Source organism: Ovis canadensis, chromosome 7 (assembly GCF_042477335.2).
Source record: "Ovis canadensis isolate MfBH-ARS-UI-01 breed Bighorn chromosome 7, ARS-UI_OviCan_v2, whole genome shotgun sequence".
NCBI lineage: Eukaryota > Metazoa > Chordata > Mammalia > Artiodactyla > Bovidae > Ovis > Ovis canadensis.
The window spans coordinates 110,246,025-110,263,776 of record NC_091251.1 but is presented as its reverse complement, the minus strand read 5'-3'; the positions used below and the strand labels follow the sequence as shown (position 1 = coordinate 110,263,776).

Below are 17,752 nucleotides of genomic sequence, written 5' to 3'. Positions count from 1 at the left end.
CAGGACTTGGCCTATAGCAAGAGGTATGTAATCATTTGCCGAGTGAATAACTTGTCAGAAGGGGAACTCTTCTCTCCCCGCTAACGCTTGCTTCTGTGTGGAGGGACATCAATCAGTGTAGCACTCAGGGCTGCTCCCCGCCTTTTGACCTCGCCTTTCCTCACTCAGGGCCTGAGGAGATGGAACGATGCATCTGATTGGAGAGTGCATCAGTCAGAACTGGGCTCGGCCTGAAGCGGCAGGAAACCCAAAATATCCTCCAGGGCTGAATGCCCAGCTGGGTTAAGCTTTTGTACCAGTCGCTGTCTCTGGATGGTCAGAGCCTCCTAACCCACCACTCCACCCCTCCTCCCCAGCCCAGGTCGCCAGGAGCGCTGTAGGCTGCGCCACACCCTTCGGGAACTCTCTGCCGTACAGTTCCTCATTCAGTCTCTTTGAGCAGGACGCATGCCCAGCAAGGGAGTTGGGGCATGTTTTCCTTGCTGTATTCTCTTTGTTATCCTTTTTTTAAAATAGCCTATGAATGAAGCCAAAAACATAAACACAGAATCCAGCGTTTGCCCCTTCTTTCCTATATCTTATCAAAATAACGTGGAATGAGCTCTGGACGTGCACCGAAGATATCGTCCAAGTCTCCCTGCTCCGTCTAGTCCAACTGATGCTTATGGCTTCTTTACTGATTATTGGCTAGAGTATCACCAATGGCAGTCTTTGAAGCAGTGACCACCCTCGATTTATCTGCTATGATCAGAGTAGTTGGTTATGAAGAATTAGGGGGACTGTAGTCCTGGCTGTCTCTCTGGGCACCACAGACTCTTCTCTAAGAATAGTAGCAGAAGACTAGGCGTGACTAGGAAGGTTTGGCATGAGGAAAAAATGGGTAGATCCATTCAAGATTTCATAGATTACGTAGAGTTTAACCTAACCGTTATCTTCTGAACTTTTCTTAGGTTCTCCAGGTGTTTAGGATTTGAGTTAAGAGCGGAAATAGGCACTGGACTGGAGAGCCTAACCTGAGCTCCCTGTCCAAGGAAGAGAGCCAGTTCTGGACCCCTGTCCCTTCTTTCCTTTCCTCCTCCTCCTCCATTTTTATTGCAGGTGTGCAGAAATGGGCTCCAAAATCACTGCTGCCATGAAGTTAAAAGACGCTTACTCCTTGGAAGAAAAGTTGTGACCAACTTAGACAATATATTAAAAAGAAGAGACCTTTTGCCAACAAAGGCCCATGTAAACCATTAGTCAAAACTATGGTTTTTCCAGTAGTTGTGTATGAATGCGAGAGTTGGACCATAAAGAAGGCTGAGCGCCAAAGAATCGCTGCTTTTGAACTGTGGTGTTGGAGAAGACTCTTGAGAGTCCCTTGGACTGCAAGGAGATCCAACCAGTCCATCCTAAAGGAGATCAGTCCTGGGTGTTCATTGGAAGGACTGACGCTGAAGCTGAAACTCCAGTACTTTGGCCACCTGATGCGAAGAGTTGGCTCATCAGAAAAGACCACAATGCTGGGGAAGATTGAAGGCAGGATAACAAGGTGACGACAGAGGACGAGATGGTTGGATGGCATCACCGGCTCAGTGGACGTGAGTGTGAGCAAGCTCCAGGAGATGGTGAAGGACAGGGAGGCCTGATGTGCTGCAGTCCATGGGGTCGCAGAGAGTCAGACACAACTGAGGGACTGAACAACAAAACGGAAATGAGTTCATTACAATCCTTGGCTCACGACATATTCTTATTCTTAATTTGAAAATGGCTCGCTCTTACGATTTACCTCATAGGGACTTTGAAAAGATTAAATGAATTAAATATAGATAACACTGAGGATAGTGTCCAGCACATGATGAACACCGTGGTAGTGTTGTTTGACCAGGGTCTCTGGGTCCTGCTGGATGTTAGGGTGGTGTTCTGCAAATCAGCTTTTGAGAGTGTCACTTTTACCTATGCTCATACGCGTGTATCAGTTTATCTTGACTCGTTCTGACCAGTCAAGATGAGTTATTTTTTTCCCTTCACAGATAACTTTTTTTTTCTTGAGTAGTGAATTAGTGGCTGATGGAAAAATATTAACTCAGTTAATATACATGGAAATGTACATATAATTATATAATAATAATACATCGTGTAATAATAATATATCACATGATGCATAATTCTATCTCTAAGCTCTCCGCCAGCCTTAATAGGCTGTGATTCTATAAAGGATGCTGAATTATTTATTGCAGCCTGCCTGAAGTTTGACAAGTCATGACGGAACTTAAATTACACTGCTTTGTTGAGTCTGAAATCACATTCCGAGGTAATGGTCACTGGCTAAGTAAAATGGACTGCCAGTTATTCAAATAAAGAGAAGTCATATTGTCCTGTATTAGTAATCTTCACCTCCCCACCCATTAATAAAGTTCATTTGTTTCCACTTGCCCACTTCTTTGTTCTGCAGGGCTTTCTGAAGACTGCTGAATCCGTGTATGCTTTTATCCACTCCAAACAGTCCTAAGGAGACTGATTCTTCTAGTGAGTGTATTTTTAGCCACAATTAAAGCTTGTGTCTCTGGCTTTTCTGAACAACTGGCATCCTGCAGGATTCAGAACCACCTGCATTCAGCCTTTAGGGGACTAGACTCCTTTGCTGATGGTTCAGCTCTCAAACAGAGGCATAAACACCGCAGGCTGTGTGTAAACGGGGAAGGTAGCTAATTATGCCAAACAGGAGTATTAATAACACAAGCTGTGCAAACAAAAACACTAACCGGTTTCAAAGCATGATTCCTCCTCTGCCCTGCTCTCCCTCCCAGACTTACCTGAAGGACAGGATAGTAGCAGAAAGCAAGTGGCTTCCACCAGCTACTGGGTCCTGTAAAGCAAGAGATGAAATCAACAGGGAAATGCCAGTGTAGAATCCATGGGCCCCGGGAAGTGCAAGTCAAGCACCACCTTTGTCTGCCTTGAGGCTGGACTTTTAGGGAAGGTTTGGAAATCACAGAAGTGTAATTAGCTGCCAGAAACTGGTAGAGTCTCTAAAAGAGACTGAGGTCAAAGGTCAGGGTAGGGCCTTGTCAAAGGCCACTCCTCTCTAGTCCAGAAAAATGAAAAGCTTAACAGATGGGCAGATAGAGGTTGGATCCATGGAGAAGATCAAACTCTTCTTTCCTGTCTTGCAAGTAGGAACACCTGTAACGTGTTATTCTCAGGAGGACTTGTCAGCTGATAGAAACGTAGGTCTCTTAGCTTAAGTTCCCAAATGAGTCTCAACAAGGCGAGTGCTTATCTTCTGCTGTGTGATGAACCACTCCAAAATTTACAGGCTTAAAACAACAATTTGTTATTATCTGTCATGGTTCTGTGAGTAGAGAAGGCTCAGCTTGACCTCCCTGGTTTGGAGGCTCTCATGCCTGGATGGTCAGCTGTCATTTGACTTCCCCAGAAACTGAATTCTGTGAAGGCAGAGTTCAATTCTGCCCTCTTATCCTCAGTTGTACCCCATGGTCTAGTGTGGGCTGGACGTCCAGCAGGGCCTCCTCCACCACGGTTCTGGGCCCCAGTGCTCCTCCCTGACCTCCCGCTGCAGCTGAGCAGCTGGACACGGCGGCTCAGGGCTCCAAGAGGGAGGAAGGCGCCCTAGCATAGCGTCCCTTCTGCCACGTTCTATTGGCCAAAGCCATGAAAGGCCAATTCAAATTCAAGACAATGGAGCGGCATGTGGGTACAAAGCGGGGAGCTACAGGGGCCATCATCTCTGGAGACAAGTTACAACATGAAGCGAGTCCCATCTCTTGGAATGTCTCCCAGGAAACCTCGCCATTGAGAAGCAGAGACCTTTTTGTGCTGAGCCTGGCAGAGATCTTTGCCTAGTTACTTATAATACTTTTCATCCTTTAGCTCTTAGCTGAAACATCACTCTCCCAGGATGACTTTCTAAGACCTCGTCACTAAATTAGGTTCTCCTGTGCTTTTCCTAGAATTTCATAGTCTGTAACTGCACATTCCTATGATTACCGATTTAACGTGAATTTCAGTCCAAGACGGGGCTGAAGACTCCGCACGGCAGGCAGGCCTGTCTGCAGTCTCTCCATCGACTGCCTCTGCTTGGCACGGTGCTGGCTCTCAGTAAAAACTCAGGAGACGTTTGTTGAGGATGAAGGCATGGATGAGAGGTGAACACGTCTGATCCTCCCATGTGGCTTCAGTGGTTCACTCGGGGGTTTTCATTAAGGGGCGTCTGGTCACCCTTCCGTGAATTTATGATGTTTTAAACTTGTATTGGCTGAATGCCCAGCAGGTCCCAGTCCCCACCCTAGACCACGGGGTAGAACTGAGGAAAAGAGGGCAGAACTGAACTCTGCCTTCACAGAATCAGTTTCTGGGGAAGTCAGACAAGCAGACACCCTTGTACAGTCCACGTAGAGAGTGCAGGTTGCCAGGTCGATTACATGCACCTCCTTCCCTCGCCTTCCTAACCTCTCGCCCCACCACACACACAGGGGGTTTCAAATGCCGTTCCAGGGCCCATGGATTCTACACAGAACACTCCTGGTTTAGAGGCTGTAGCATGAAATATGCCTCAATAATATTTTCAGCTATATTATTTGGGGCTTATTAAGAATGACTGGGGAATGTCCTTCTTTAATGAAAAAACCACTATAATATTGTTAAGTAATTAGCCTCCAATTAAATTAATTTTAAAAAAAGAAAAAAAATTAAAAACAAACTTGCTACATATTAGATGTTCATAACATTGGAAAGCCAGGGTTTTTGTCAGAAGAGCTGGAATCTACAAGGAGTTGAAAAGTTTGTGAAATCTTTCCAAGGTCAGAACCAGAGGTGAAAGTTTTTCACTTTTAGACCTGCTTGTGTTTCAGATTACGCAAACCAAACTCACCTTTGTACTTCTCTGTTCATAGTCCACACAATGTATTAAGAAATCAAATACAGAGCAATTGCAAAATCACCCAGCAATGCACAACTTTTCTTGTTTCAGCTTGGCTGTCCGTCACACTCTGAGAACAAGAAAGAGCTTCTGATACAGCAGTGAAAGAAGAATGAATTTTGTTCTGCATGTGAGTTGTTTTGAAGGTTTGGGGTGGGGGAGAGACACAATCAATCATTTTTACATTTTAAAGAAACATTCCAGTTTCTGAGCAGAGTTTGTTTGGACTCCAGGAGTTTAGAAGTGAAGCAGGCTTCCCTGGTGGCTCAGACGGTAAAGAATCTGCCTGCAATATAGGGACATGGGCTTGATCTCTGGGTTGGGAAGTGGTTGCATGGCAACCCACTCCAGTATTCTGGCCTGGAGAATGCCATGGATTGTAGAGTCTGTGGGGTCACAAAGAATCAGACACAACTGAGCAACTAACTCTTTAATACTTTCGCTTTCAGGAAGACCAGTCAAGAAGCTTCTGTAATTGGCCAGGCTCAGAGGAAGGGGTAACAGCAGAGACCGGAAATGAGTGACTAGACTAATGAAGGGGTTTAAAAATCATGTCGTATTTGTATTTTAGAAAGCTAGGAGAGGTGTGGATGCTTCAATATGAGATGGGGCTACCATGTAAAAGATGGATTCAAATTTTCCTGTGTCCCTGAAGGAAGACCCGTGGATGGAGACCATAGGGCATGGGACTCGTGCTCAGAATGAGGAAGTGCTTTTTACCAGAGCTTTGCAAAGATGGGAGGGGCTGCCTGGGGAGTCAATGAGTTCTCATTCTTGACTCTGCCTGAGCAAGGGCTGGAGGACCTGTGGGAGGAGACATGGGGAGTCTAGAAGGAACCGTGGGACCAGATGAGGCAGAAACCTTACTCTGAGATTCCCTGACTTTGGAGACTCGTAAATGGAGCAGGACTGAGAAACATATTCTTATTTTGGTGTAACACCATTAAGGTAAAGAAACTTCATAATTATGTTATCCATCTTGGGGATTTTTAGAGAACTCTCAAGTATTTGGCCCACAATATATCTAATGTGGGTGTAGCTGCTACGGATCTATTTAGTAGAAGTGGGTGAGCTTTCTTTCCCCACAACTTAGCTACGTTTCTCAGAATATTTCTCTTTAATCTTCTTTAAAGAGGTGGTGGGTGAGAAGGGTGTAGGTTCTGGGTTAGCGAGACCTAGCTAGAAATTCTCTGCCACACTTGGTAATTCCATGAGTGTCGGTAAATTACCTAATATCTGCGAGCCTCATTTATTCGCCTATTAAATGGGAAGCACATTGTTTGCTTTTTTTTTTTTCTGGCTGTGTCGGGTCTCCGCTGCTGCTGGTGGGCTTCCTCTGGTTTCCGCCTGCGGGGCCGCTCTCTGGTTGCGGCCCTCTCGCTTCTCCCTGCGGGGACTTCTCTGTAGAGACAGGCTCTAGGGCGCACCAGCCTCGGAGCTGTGGCTGTCGGGTCCCAGAGCACAGGGTCAATAGTTGTGGCTCATAGACTTGGTTGCCCCGCAGCACGTGGGATCTTCCCAGACAAGGGGCTGAACCCGTGTCCCCCTGCATTGGCAGCCAGATTCCTATCCATCTAACACCAAGAAAGCCCTCTATGGTTGTTTTAAGAGAAAATCTATATAGAGTTCCCAGCACTTAGTAGGATGTTAATACATGGGGAAAAAATTTTAAAACACTTTTTCTTATGCAAGTAAATGGAGCCGAGTCATTACCTGTGGGAAGTGGGTAGTCCTGGTGATGGAAGAGCCAGTCAGTGGAAGGAAATGCTCCCTGATTGGATTGATGGATCCTATGTCCAGGATATTATTCATCCCCTCCCCCTCCCAATTTGATGCATCTTTAAAGATAACCATTTATGGAATGTTTAGGAACATTCAGTGTGCATAAAACACTGAGAAATTAGCAACAGTTCAGAGGCAATGATGTATGAGGCTTAGTGCTCTCCTGAGTCTGAGGCTGGGGAACTGGGGGGCTAACTGTGTCTCTTCCATGAGTGCACATCTTCCTGTGAATACTGGGGGTGGGGAGGGATTGATCTTCAAATAAATACAATTCATGGTTTAGTGGAAAAGCTGCAAGCTTCCTCATGAAGATTGAATAGCAAGTCAGTTCATTATACTGTAGTATATTGATATTGCAATCTGCTCCCAGTGAATGCAATTGCAAATCCATTTAGGAAGGCGTGTGATCTGGGATTTGGTTCATTTTCGTTTACCCTTTGGGTACCTGAATGGTTGGGCAAACGAGACCTGGCCCCCCTCCACTACCCTTGGGTCCTGAACGTTTCTATTAATACTCCTCCAACACCAGTCACGGTGCCTGGTCATGGAGCGGGGACAGGTCTCATTTGCAAACCCATCCAGGTTCTTGCTAGTGTTTGCTGGCTGACCGGAGATGCCCTCATTATCTGTCTCTAGTGTGCTGTTGCCCACTCAGCACAGGGATGGTCAGACTCTGCTTACCAGTTTACCTCCGTTTGTGTATTCACTGTGCACGCCCCGTGACCCAGGCAGCTAACCGCAACCTTGACACACAGCCTCCTCATCTCTTTATATGTCCAGCGAACGATCCATGGAGCCAGTTCAGTCGGGGTCCACAACCTGTTGATGTGTGAGACTCTGTTTCCTCAGAGTTTCTCGTAAAGCTCCAAAGCTGAGAGCAGACAAGCTCCCCAGCGTTCTCAAGAGAGTGACAGGGAGCTCGCAGACGTGCCCTTTATGGCTTTCAGAGGTGATCTACTGATTACGTTACTATAACCGCCTGCTTCGCACCCCGCCCCCCCAAACATCCTGTGTGAAGCAGGCATGTGACTTCTGCAGGCAGCTCACCCTGGGTTCATTGACCTGAAGAGTTCTGGCCACATGGGGACTACTGCGGTGTTCTCATCTCCAGATTCAAGTGACAAGATTCCTGGAGAACTGTCACAGGGTTTTGGGGTGGATGCTTCTGGAAAGGGAAGCTGGCATCTCACTCCCTGGCTGCGTGCAGGCTGAGCTCAGAAGCATGGGCGCATTTGCAGCCTGCCACCAGGTGGCAGAGGAGAGCGCTCTTGAGGGCTCGACCCCTTGATGTTGGAGTCTAGGCTGCTTCCTGAATACGGCGAAGGAGGCTTCATTACAACCCGGAGCATTCTGGAGGTCTGAGGGTGGATGGTGCAGCCTGTGATGGCTGGACGGAGAGAAAGGAAGAGAGGCTCAGGGTCTGGCCTGCGTGTCTCTCACCCACAGAAGGTGGTGGTCAGGCGTAAGCCACTGTCTCGGTCAGCTTGGACTGACTATAACACCATAGGTGGGGTGGCTTACCCCACATGAATTTATTTCCCACAGTTCTGGAGGCTGAGAAGTCCAAGATCAGGGTGCCACCGTGGGCAGGTTCTGACTTGCAAATGGCCATCTTCTCACCATGCCTCACATGGCAGGGACTAGAGAGAAGCAAGCTCTACTGTCTCTCATAAGGGCACTAATCCTATCACAGAGGCTCCACCCTCATGACCTAATCACCTCCCAAAGGCCCCATCTCCAAACACCATCACACTGGGCACTGGGGCTTCAGTATATGAACTTTGGAGGAACACAAATATACAGTCTGACAGCCATTTAGAAAGAATCTTTCCGAGAGGGCAGTGTGCACAGGATGCTCCCATGGGAGGCAGGAACTCAGAGGTAGTCCAGCAAGAGCGACCCAGGAGCAAATGACTCCCTCGGGAACAGAGTGACACAGCAGCTCCTGCGGTGACTCGGAAGAACACTCCATGTGTCCCACATAAAGGCAGCTTTTGAAGGAGGGGCAACAGCAGATGGCAAGCCTCTCCAGGACTCTTGCCTGGAGAACGCCATGGACAGAGAAGCCTGGCAGGCCCCAGTCGACGGGGCCGCAAAGAGTCGGACACGACTGAGCAACCATCACTCACTCGCTCAGCACAGAAGTGGTGGCCTTGCAGTCAAAGGAGAACGTGAGAGTGACCAGAGGGATAAAAGGACTTCTGACTCTTCCCCTCACCTATCTTTTCCATGTACTGACCTTGAAAGTGCAGAAGAGATGGCAGAAGGTGGAGGCAAAAGCCATGTTCAGTTTCCACTGCAAGTCCCCTACGCAGGGTCAAGGGTCAGGCCTGAGTGGAAAGGAGTGGACGGTGCAGGCAGGTGGTGTGGAGATAGGGAAGGGACAGAAGCTCAGATGGTGAAGAATCTGCCTGCAAAGCAGTTCAGCCCCTGGGGTGGGAAGACTCCCTGGAGAAGGAGATGGCTATGCACACGAGCGCCTGGAGAACCCCTGGTGAGCCGCACACAGTCCATGGGGTCGCACAGAGCAGGACAAGAATGAGTGACTAACACTTAGGAGGCTGGTAGAGCTTAGGATTAGATAGGAGGTTCAAGTTTTGTTTTAGATTGGACAGGACTTTAGAGAATGTGAAAATGAATCTTTATCACTAGAGGGAGATTGTTCATGAAACCAAAGAAGGTCACAAGATCTGTCTGGGATGCCCTTAAAAGGGGAAGGAAGGAGATCCGTCAGAACATGCTGGAAGCCGTGGAAGGAGAAAAAGAAATCTGTTCGTGTTTGTATCCTCACTGAGTTCAGTCCATTCATTGAATTGCTTCCATGTGCAATATAGGCATCACGGAGGGATTCACAGGTGAGACAGAGGACAGCGCCATCCATCATCTAGTCTGGAGTTAGGGTTAGCAGACCTCCCCAAACATCCTCCTGAGGTGTGACTTTCCTTTCTGGATCTCCTCTAATCGTGTTTCCCTTATAGGTCAATCAGTAAAGAATCTGCCTGCAATGCGGGAGACCCTGGTTCAATTCCTGGGTTGGGAAGATCTGCTGGAGAAGAGATAGGCTACCCACTCCAGTGTTCTTGGGCTTCCCTTGTGGCTCACCTGGTAAAGAATCCGCCTGCAATGCGGAAGACCTGGGTTCGATCCCTGGGTTGGGAAGATCCTCTGAAGAAGGGAAAGACTACCCACCCCAGTATTCTGGTCTGGAGAATCCCATGGACTCTGCAGTCCATGGGGTCGCAAAGAGTCAGACACAACTGAGCGACTTTCACTTTCCAACCATGCAGCACTGGAGGTCCTTCCCCCCCTGCGTGGAGCTCAAGCTCTTTCCCCTGCCCTCCCTGAAATGTGCCCTCCTCACATTTCAGTGATCCCCCACAGGAAGGGCATGGCATCAAGGTGGGTGTGCACGGGAGGGGGCAGACCCTGTTGCACACTCACCCTAGACTTTTTCCAGGAATGAAGTCTGAAGGTAAGTTTGTAGGTTGATCTCAGTCTCACAGAATGAGCTTCCATGTAGGTTAAATGAGGCAGGTATTGTGTCCAGAAAGGAAATCCAATTTTTTAAGGTAATTTTGGATTCTCATTGAAAAATTCAGTTGGGGGGGGGTCTAGGCTGTTGGACATGAAAATCTCAAGATGTGAGCTTTTATAACGTTGATAACTTATATGTGCTTTTGTAACTTCTTTCCAACCTTCAGGTGAATTTCCTATTTTAGATATTATCTCCACTTAATTGAAAATTGCTTAGCTCTAACATTATTTTCCAGATAGTATTATAAAATGGTTTGAACTCTCATTTGCCCTTAATAGATGAGTTCATTTGGAAAATAAAATTTAAAAAAACCCCAATATTAGTCATAAAAAATGACAGTGATGGGCCTTTCTGTGGCAATCACAGAAGGATGGTACATGATCAGGCGGAGTTAAAAGCATCTTTCGAGATGGCCACTCCATAGGAGGGTCATGGGAGACGCTGAGGGTGACAGTGTGTATTAGTTTACCCTTGTGATGGCCTCTTCACAACCTCCACTTCCATAATGTGTTCAACTGTGCCATAGCTGAAGGCAGGGACGTCTGGTCTACCAGTGGGCCTGTTGGTTATATCGGCCAAATAGACCTTCAGTCAGGCCTCTCTTCTCCACCTCCATTCTGGCCTCTTTAGTCTGGGTGCTAAGTGGTCTCTCTGCTTTTATTTTGCCTTTCTTGATCCACTCCTCACACAGTAGCTGATGTGATTGTAAAAAACAAATGAATTACGATGGTGAATTGAATTCACATAATTTATCTTCTCTCAGTTCAGTTCAGTTGCTCAGTCGTGTCTGACTCTTTGCGACCCCACGAATCGCAGCACGCCAGGCCTCCCTGTCCATCACAATCTCCTGGAGTTCACGCAGACTCACGTCCATCGAGTCAGTGATGCCATCCAGCCATCTCATCCTCTGTCGTCCCGTTCTCCTCCTGCCCCCAATCCCTCCCAGCATCAGAGTCTTTTCCAATGAGTCAACTCTTTGCATGAGGTGGCCAAACTATTGGAGTTTCCGCTTTAGCATCATTCCTTCCAAAGAACACCCAGGGCTGATCTCCTTCAGAATGGACTGGTCGCATCTCCTTACAGTCCAAGGGACTCTCAAGAGTCTTCTCCAACACCACAGTTCAAAAACATCAATTCCTCAGCGCTCAGCCTTCTTCACAGTCCAACTCTCACATCTATATACACGACCACAGGAAAAGCCATAGCCTTGACTAGACAGACCTTAGTCGGCAAAGTAATGTCTGCTTTTGAATATTCTGTCTAGGTTGGTCATAACTTTCCTTCCAAGGAGTTAAGTGTTTTTTAATTTCATGGCTGCAATCACCATCTGCAGTGATTTTGGAGCCCCAAAAAATAAAGTCTGACACTGTTTCCACATCTGTTTCCCATGAAGTAATGGGACTGGATGCCGTGATCTTCATTTTCTGAATGTTGAGCTTTAAGCCAACTTTTTCACTCTCCTCTTTCACTTTCATCAAGAGGTTTTTTAGTTCCTCTTCACTTTCTGCCATAAGGGTGGTGTCATCTGCATGTCTGAGGTTATTGATATTTCTCCTGGCAATCTTGATTCCAGCTTGTGTTTCTTCCAGTCCAGCGTTTCTCATGATGTACCCTGCACATAAGTTAAATAAGCAGGGTGACAATATACAGCCTTGACGTACTCCTTTTCCTATTTGGAACCAGTCTGTTGTTCCGTGTCCAGTTCTAACTGTTGCTTCCTGACCTAATACCTGGTTAATGAGAGTGTGTGGGTGCATGCTCACTCAGTCGTGTCCAGCTCTTTGCAACCCCATGGATTGTAGCCCACCAGTCTCCTCTGTTTATGGGATTTCCTAGGCTAGAATACTGGAGCGGGGTGCCTTTTCCTCTTCCAGGGCATCTTCCTGACCCAGGGATTGAACCCACCTCTCCTGTGTCTCCTGCATTGTCAGGCGGTTCTTTACCAAATGCGAGTAAGGGCGTACAAACCAGCCAGGAATATATCAACAAACGAGTTGAATAAAAGTTAAAAAAAAAAAATTCTCTTGGGAGAACTTCCCCTGTGGTCCAGTGGTTAAGTTCCCCAAGGCGGGGAGTGTGGGTTCGATCCCTGGTCTGCCCACTAGGATCCCGGTCGCCTCTCGGTGCGGCCAAAAGGAAACATTCTCTCATTCTGTTTGCGTGTCTCCAGGTTTGGGAGGATCGGTGAGAAAAGTCAGGCTTTTGCTGGCTCAGCAGAATGGATTCTGCGGCACTGGGAGTGGGCGAGGAGCAGGCTGGGTGACAGTCCTTCCCTTTTCTGGTGGATGGGAAAGTTCCTGTCTGTGGTTCCATGAGGATGTGGCCCTCGGATTTCCAGTTGTAGGGACCGATGGCTCCAGGTGCCTGGCTCTGAACCTTATCGTGATTGCACCGTGTTCGCCATGGGCTGCTCCCAGGCACTGGCTGTGCAGGGCCAAGACTTGAAGCAGGCCCATCCCTGAGACTCCTCTGATGGGCACCTTGGGCTCTGAGACTGCCCCTTGGCTTTGCCCAACTTTCCTTGAACCGCATGGCTACCTAGGAAGCGTCCACCCACGCCTGCTTCTTCTCTCCTTCCGTCTCTCCTTCACTAGAGTCAGACCTGCACCATGGTCCGAGGGCTCGCTTGGCCTCTCCTGAAGCCTTACACGTTCCCCCTTATACACTTCTCGCATGTTTCAGCCTGTACTTGATGCCTGCTTCTTGCAGGACCCAAAAAACACATTGGCACACAGGAGAGACTTGATAATTTTATTCAGGAAGTAAAAGGGAACATGAGTTTAAAAGAGTTTTATTTCGAGTCTTCAGGAAATAGTCTCCACTATCTTTGGGGGAACGATGAGAAGAAAAATCGTATTTTTTTTCTTGCCCTCTTCTGTTTCTAACTATTCTCCGTGCCCGATTCTTTGTTATAAAATAGCTTCATCCAAAGAGAAGCATTGAGTCATCTTGGTCTTTTGCTCTAGATGACTTTGGCACCTGGAGTGGTTTATGAGATGGTGGAATCATAAAATCATATGTGAATTCACTAAAAATACTTTTCATGGTGTTCTTGTGGAGAGTAAATGAGATAACCCAAGCAAAGAGTTTAGCACAGATCCTGACACGTTATCAATAGATAAACTGGTGGAGGCGCAGCACCGGGCCCTGAGCATACATCCGAAACACCCCACCAAGTGTGTGCACGCCAGCAGAGGTGGGTCACACGTTGCACGTGTGGACTGACTGGAGGGCCTCTGGTCACATACAGTGTTCACATTCACTTGGAGAATTCATGGTCGACCCCAAAGCCTCTAGGTCTAAGGGCTCTTATTCCTCACGATGTTTTTGACTGTGAGAAGAATTTTGGAATTCAGAATCATGAGAAAGCTAATTTTTTTTTTTCAGTGAAAAAAATCATTTTAGTTTTCAATCTATATTGTAGGTTAGTTGCTTTACAATGTTGTGTTTGTTTCTGCTGTGTAGCAAAGTGAATCGGTTAAACATATACATGCAATCCCCTCCTTTGTAGATTTCCTTCCCATGTAGATCACCTCAGAACATGGAGTCGAGTTCCCTGTGCTGAACTGTAGCTTCCTATTAGTTATGATTTTATGCATAGTCTCAACACTGTGTAGAAATCAATCTCATTATCCCAATTCATCCCACCCCTCCCTTTCCCCCTTGGTATCCATACATTTGTTCCCTAACAGCTGATACTTTTAAAGTATTTCTTTGTTCCAGAACATTCAGTAACTTCAGTAACCCACAGCTACTACAGGAAAAGACGAGCTTGTCCAGGGTGATGGGGCTGGCATGGCTGTGAAGATGAGAAATGAGGCAGAGAGAAGCTGGAGACAGCTGGAGCCCCCCGAGTACCATTCTCCTTTGGACACCCGTAGGGAGGCAGGGTTGCCACGGCAACACTGAAGATCCTTTCTCTTCAGCGCACAGAAGTGGCATCCAGTGGTACAAGCGTGGGCTGAGTCAAGAAATGGAGCTGCAGTGTGGCTTTGCCACTGTGTACCATGGAGTCTCAGGGAAGCCACTTTAATATTCCATGGTTTCCTTTTCTGTAAAATGGAAACGCGCTACCTACTTCAGAGGGTTATATGCTAATCATGTGAGATGGTACGTGTGCTCCAGTTTCTGGGGTAACAAAGCTTAGCCGTTGTAGTCGCTTAAAACCACTCACACTGTGTGACAGTCTCTACGTCCATCCAGGTCTCTACAAATGACCCCGTTTTGTTCCTTTTATGTTTGAGCAATGTTCCACTGTGTATCTGTTCCATTAGGTTGTTGCTATGTCCTGGCTGTTGTAAATAGTGTTGGGAAGGAAGTCGAGAAGGGAGGGAATAGATGTATACACGTGGCTGATTTATTTTGCTCTACAGTGGACACTAACAAAACGTTGTAAAGCAACTATGCTCCACTCTTTGCGACCTCATGGACTGCAGCACCCCCCCGGCTCCTCTGTCCATGGGATTTTCAAGGCAAGAGTACCGTCGTGGGTTGCCATTTCCTCCTCCAGGAGATCTTCAGTGATTGAGCCCATGTCTCCTGTGTCTCCTGAGTTGGTAGCTGGATTCTTACCACTGAGCCACCTGGGAAGCTCCCAATAAAAGTAAATTAAAAAAAAAAAAAAAAAAACAACTCACAATCCCTGGGTTGGGAATTTGGGTCAGGCTGTGTCTGGTGATTATTCTGCTTCTCTGGCATTGACAGTGATTTGCGTAAACTCAGGGAGTTGGTGATGGACAGGGAGGCCTGGCGTGCTGCGGTCCAGGGGGTCGCAAAGAGTCGGACAGGACCAAGCAACTGAACTGAACTAAACTGTGCTGGTATTTGGGTAGTGGCTGGCTTTCTCTGGAGGGTTCAAAAAGTCCTTCCTCACACATCTGGGGCCTTGGGGGGGATGGCTAGAAGTGGAAACTCCATTGGGCCATTCTTCCCCTCCATGGAGTCTCAAGACTCTGCACGTGGCCTGTCCATCAGGGCCGTCTGATTTCTCACAGGCAGACTCTGCTCTCAGAATGAGTAATTGCAGAAACAGGAAACAGAAGCTACCAGTCTCTGAAGATTTGGGCCAGGAAACTGGCAGAGCCTCACTCACTCCAGCTTCCATTAGATAACCGCAGAGGCAAGCCAGCTCCAAGAGGAGGGGGCAGGGAACCCACTTCTTATTAGAAAGGGTGAGTGTCAAAACATTTGCAGCCTCTTCAGCTGCCCTGGTGAGTGGTGCAGAGGAGAGCATCGGGAGCTTAAGCTCTCAGGACACACAGCGTGTCGCCTTCACTTAGGACCACATAGCAGACCCATCCTATGGCTCAGTTTCCCTGTCTTAAAATATGGGATAAAAAACTGACTGCAGTTCCTAACACTGAAAGAAACTCCCACTGCTTTTCATATTGGAACATTACAAAGACCTTGAAGACATCAGATTCCAGAAATGGGAAAACAGCAAAAAACCAGTTTACCGTTTAGTCCGATATATAGAGACTCTACTGTGTTCTTCGTGCCATGCTAATTGCTATATGCATATTTCCTCCTTAATCTTCACAATAGCCCTGAAAGGCACTGATGGTCCCCATTTTTAAAACTGAGAAAACCTCTCTTTTTAAATGTTTCACGAGACAGTAAAGGAAGCAACCTAAGTGTCATCCACAGAGGGATGGATAAGAAAGGTGTGGTCCGTATGTAATATGGGCTGCTGGGCTGCGTGCTCAGTCAGTCAGTCGTGTCCGACTCTTTGTGACCCCATGGACTGCAGCCCGCCAGGCTCCTCTGTCCATGGGATTCTCCAGGCAACAATACTGGAGTGGGTTGCCATGCTCTCCTCCAGGGGGTCTTCCCAACGCAGGGGTCGAATCCACGTCTCCCGCATTGCTGGCAGATTCTTTACTGTCTGAGCCGCCAGGAAAGCCCCTATTACTCAGCCATGAAAAAGAACAAAATAGAGTCATTTGTAGAGACATGGACTGTCACACAGAGTGAAATAAGCCAAAAGAGAAAAGTAAATATTGTATATTCATGCATATATGTGGAGTCTAGAAAACTGGTATAGATGATCTTATTTGCAGAACAGAAGTGGAGACACAGATGTAGAGAACAAACACATGGACCCCCAGAGGAGGAAGGGGTGGGCGGGCTGAATTCGGAGACTGGGATTGATGCGTGTCCACTGCTATTGGTGACTAACGAGAACCTCCTGCATGGCTCAGGGAACTACGCAGAGCTCCGTGGCGATCTAGATGGGAAGGAAATCCAGAGAAGAGGACATGTATCTGTGCGTATGGCTGATTCACTTTGCCGTACAGTGGAAACTAACACAACAATGTAAAGTGGCCATACTCAAATAAAAAATAATTCTAAAAAAGCTAGGCCAGTATTGCACAGCTAGCAAGATGTAGAGTCGGAATTGTGCCAGCCAGAAATGCTTCCCTCACTTTGGGTTCTATTTATGCAACAGCTTATTCCCAAGACTTATTTTCCCTGCCTCATATAATGGAGGATTTCGAGGGCTATCACTTCTACAAGCCAACAGCCAATTGTCTGAGCTGAAAAAGGAAGATATTGTAATTAAAAGCATTTTTTTTTTTCATATTTCAACAGGTTGCAACTTTTTAAAGGCTGCACATGTATCTTATAATGACTTTTATCTTAGACCAGTGATTCCAGATCTTTAAGGATTGTGATATTGGGAGAGTTTCACAAAGTTTGGAAAGTAAATGTCTACCTGCACTCAGATACAAAAGAGTTTTTTTAATCACCCGTTTATGGCAAGTGATACCGATTTTTTATTTACATTAGTGATATGGTGCTTTTAAAGAAATTTAAGTGAAAATGTGAGCTGATTTAAAGAAAGCACACAATAGTAAGTTGGCAGGTATGTGTGGCACAGGTTGGGAATCGTGAACTCCTGAAATTTGGGAAATAGTGGATGAGGAGATAGGCATATCAACTAGGTATCTATCAGGTATCAGGATAGATATTAAGAATCTAGCTCTAGATACATAGAGATGGAGAGACATCATATGTGGAGATTCATGTGTAATCTGACAGCCACTGATTAACTTTCTGATTCTGAGCAACTTACATATGGACCTCATCCATATGGACCTCCAGTCTTCTCATTTGCAAAACTAAGAATTGATTTTGTTTATGCTGAAAATTATTTTTTTCTCTAAAAATGTGTGACACCACTCCTTCTTCTTGGTGTGATTGTGGTTTTTGTTCTGGAGGTTGTGGAACTGTAGTTCTCGCTTTTGTCTGCAACAGCCTCGGATATGCAGATGATACCACTCTAATGGCAGAAAGCGGAGAGGAACTTAAGGGGTGGGGGTGAAAGAGGAGAGTGAAAAATCTGGCTTAAAACTTAAAACTCAACATTCAAAAAACTAAGATCATGGCATCCAGTCCCATCACTTCATGGCAAATAGACGGGGGAAAGTGGGAGCAGTGACACATTTTCTTTTCTTGGGCTCCAAAATCACCACAGGTGGTGACTGCAGCCGGGAAGTTATTGGGTGCTTGCT

The 17,752-nt window shown here is 46.8% G+C and overlaps 1 long non-coding RNA gene across 1 annotated transcript in view; it reads left to right on the top strand.

The window, feature by feature from the left end:
• The first annotated feature begins 5,713 nt into the window (after window positions 1-5,713).
• LOC138443950 (uncharacterized) overlaps window positions 5,714-17,752 on the top strand; it is a 32,374-nt gene continuing 20,335 nt past the window's right edge. Inside the window, exon 1 of the long non-coding RNA XR_011258375.1 lies at window positions 5,714-5,869. This is a non-coding gene — a long non-coding RNA (uncharacterized lncRNA). The remainder of the gene's footprint in view (window positions 5,870-17,752) is intronic.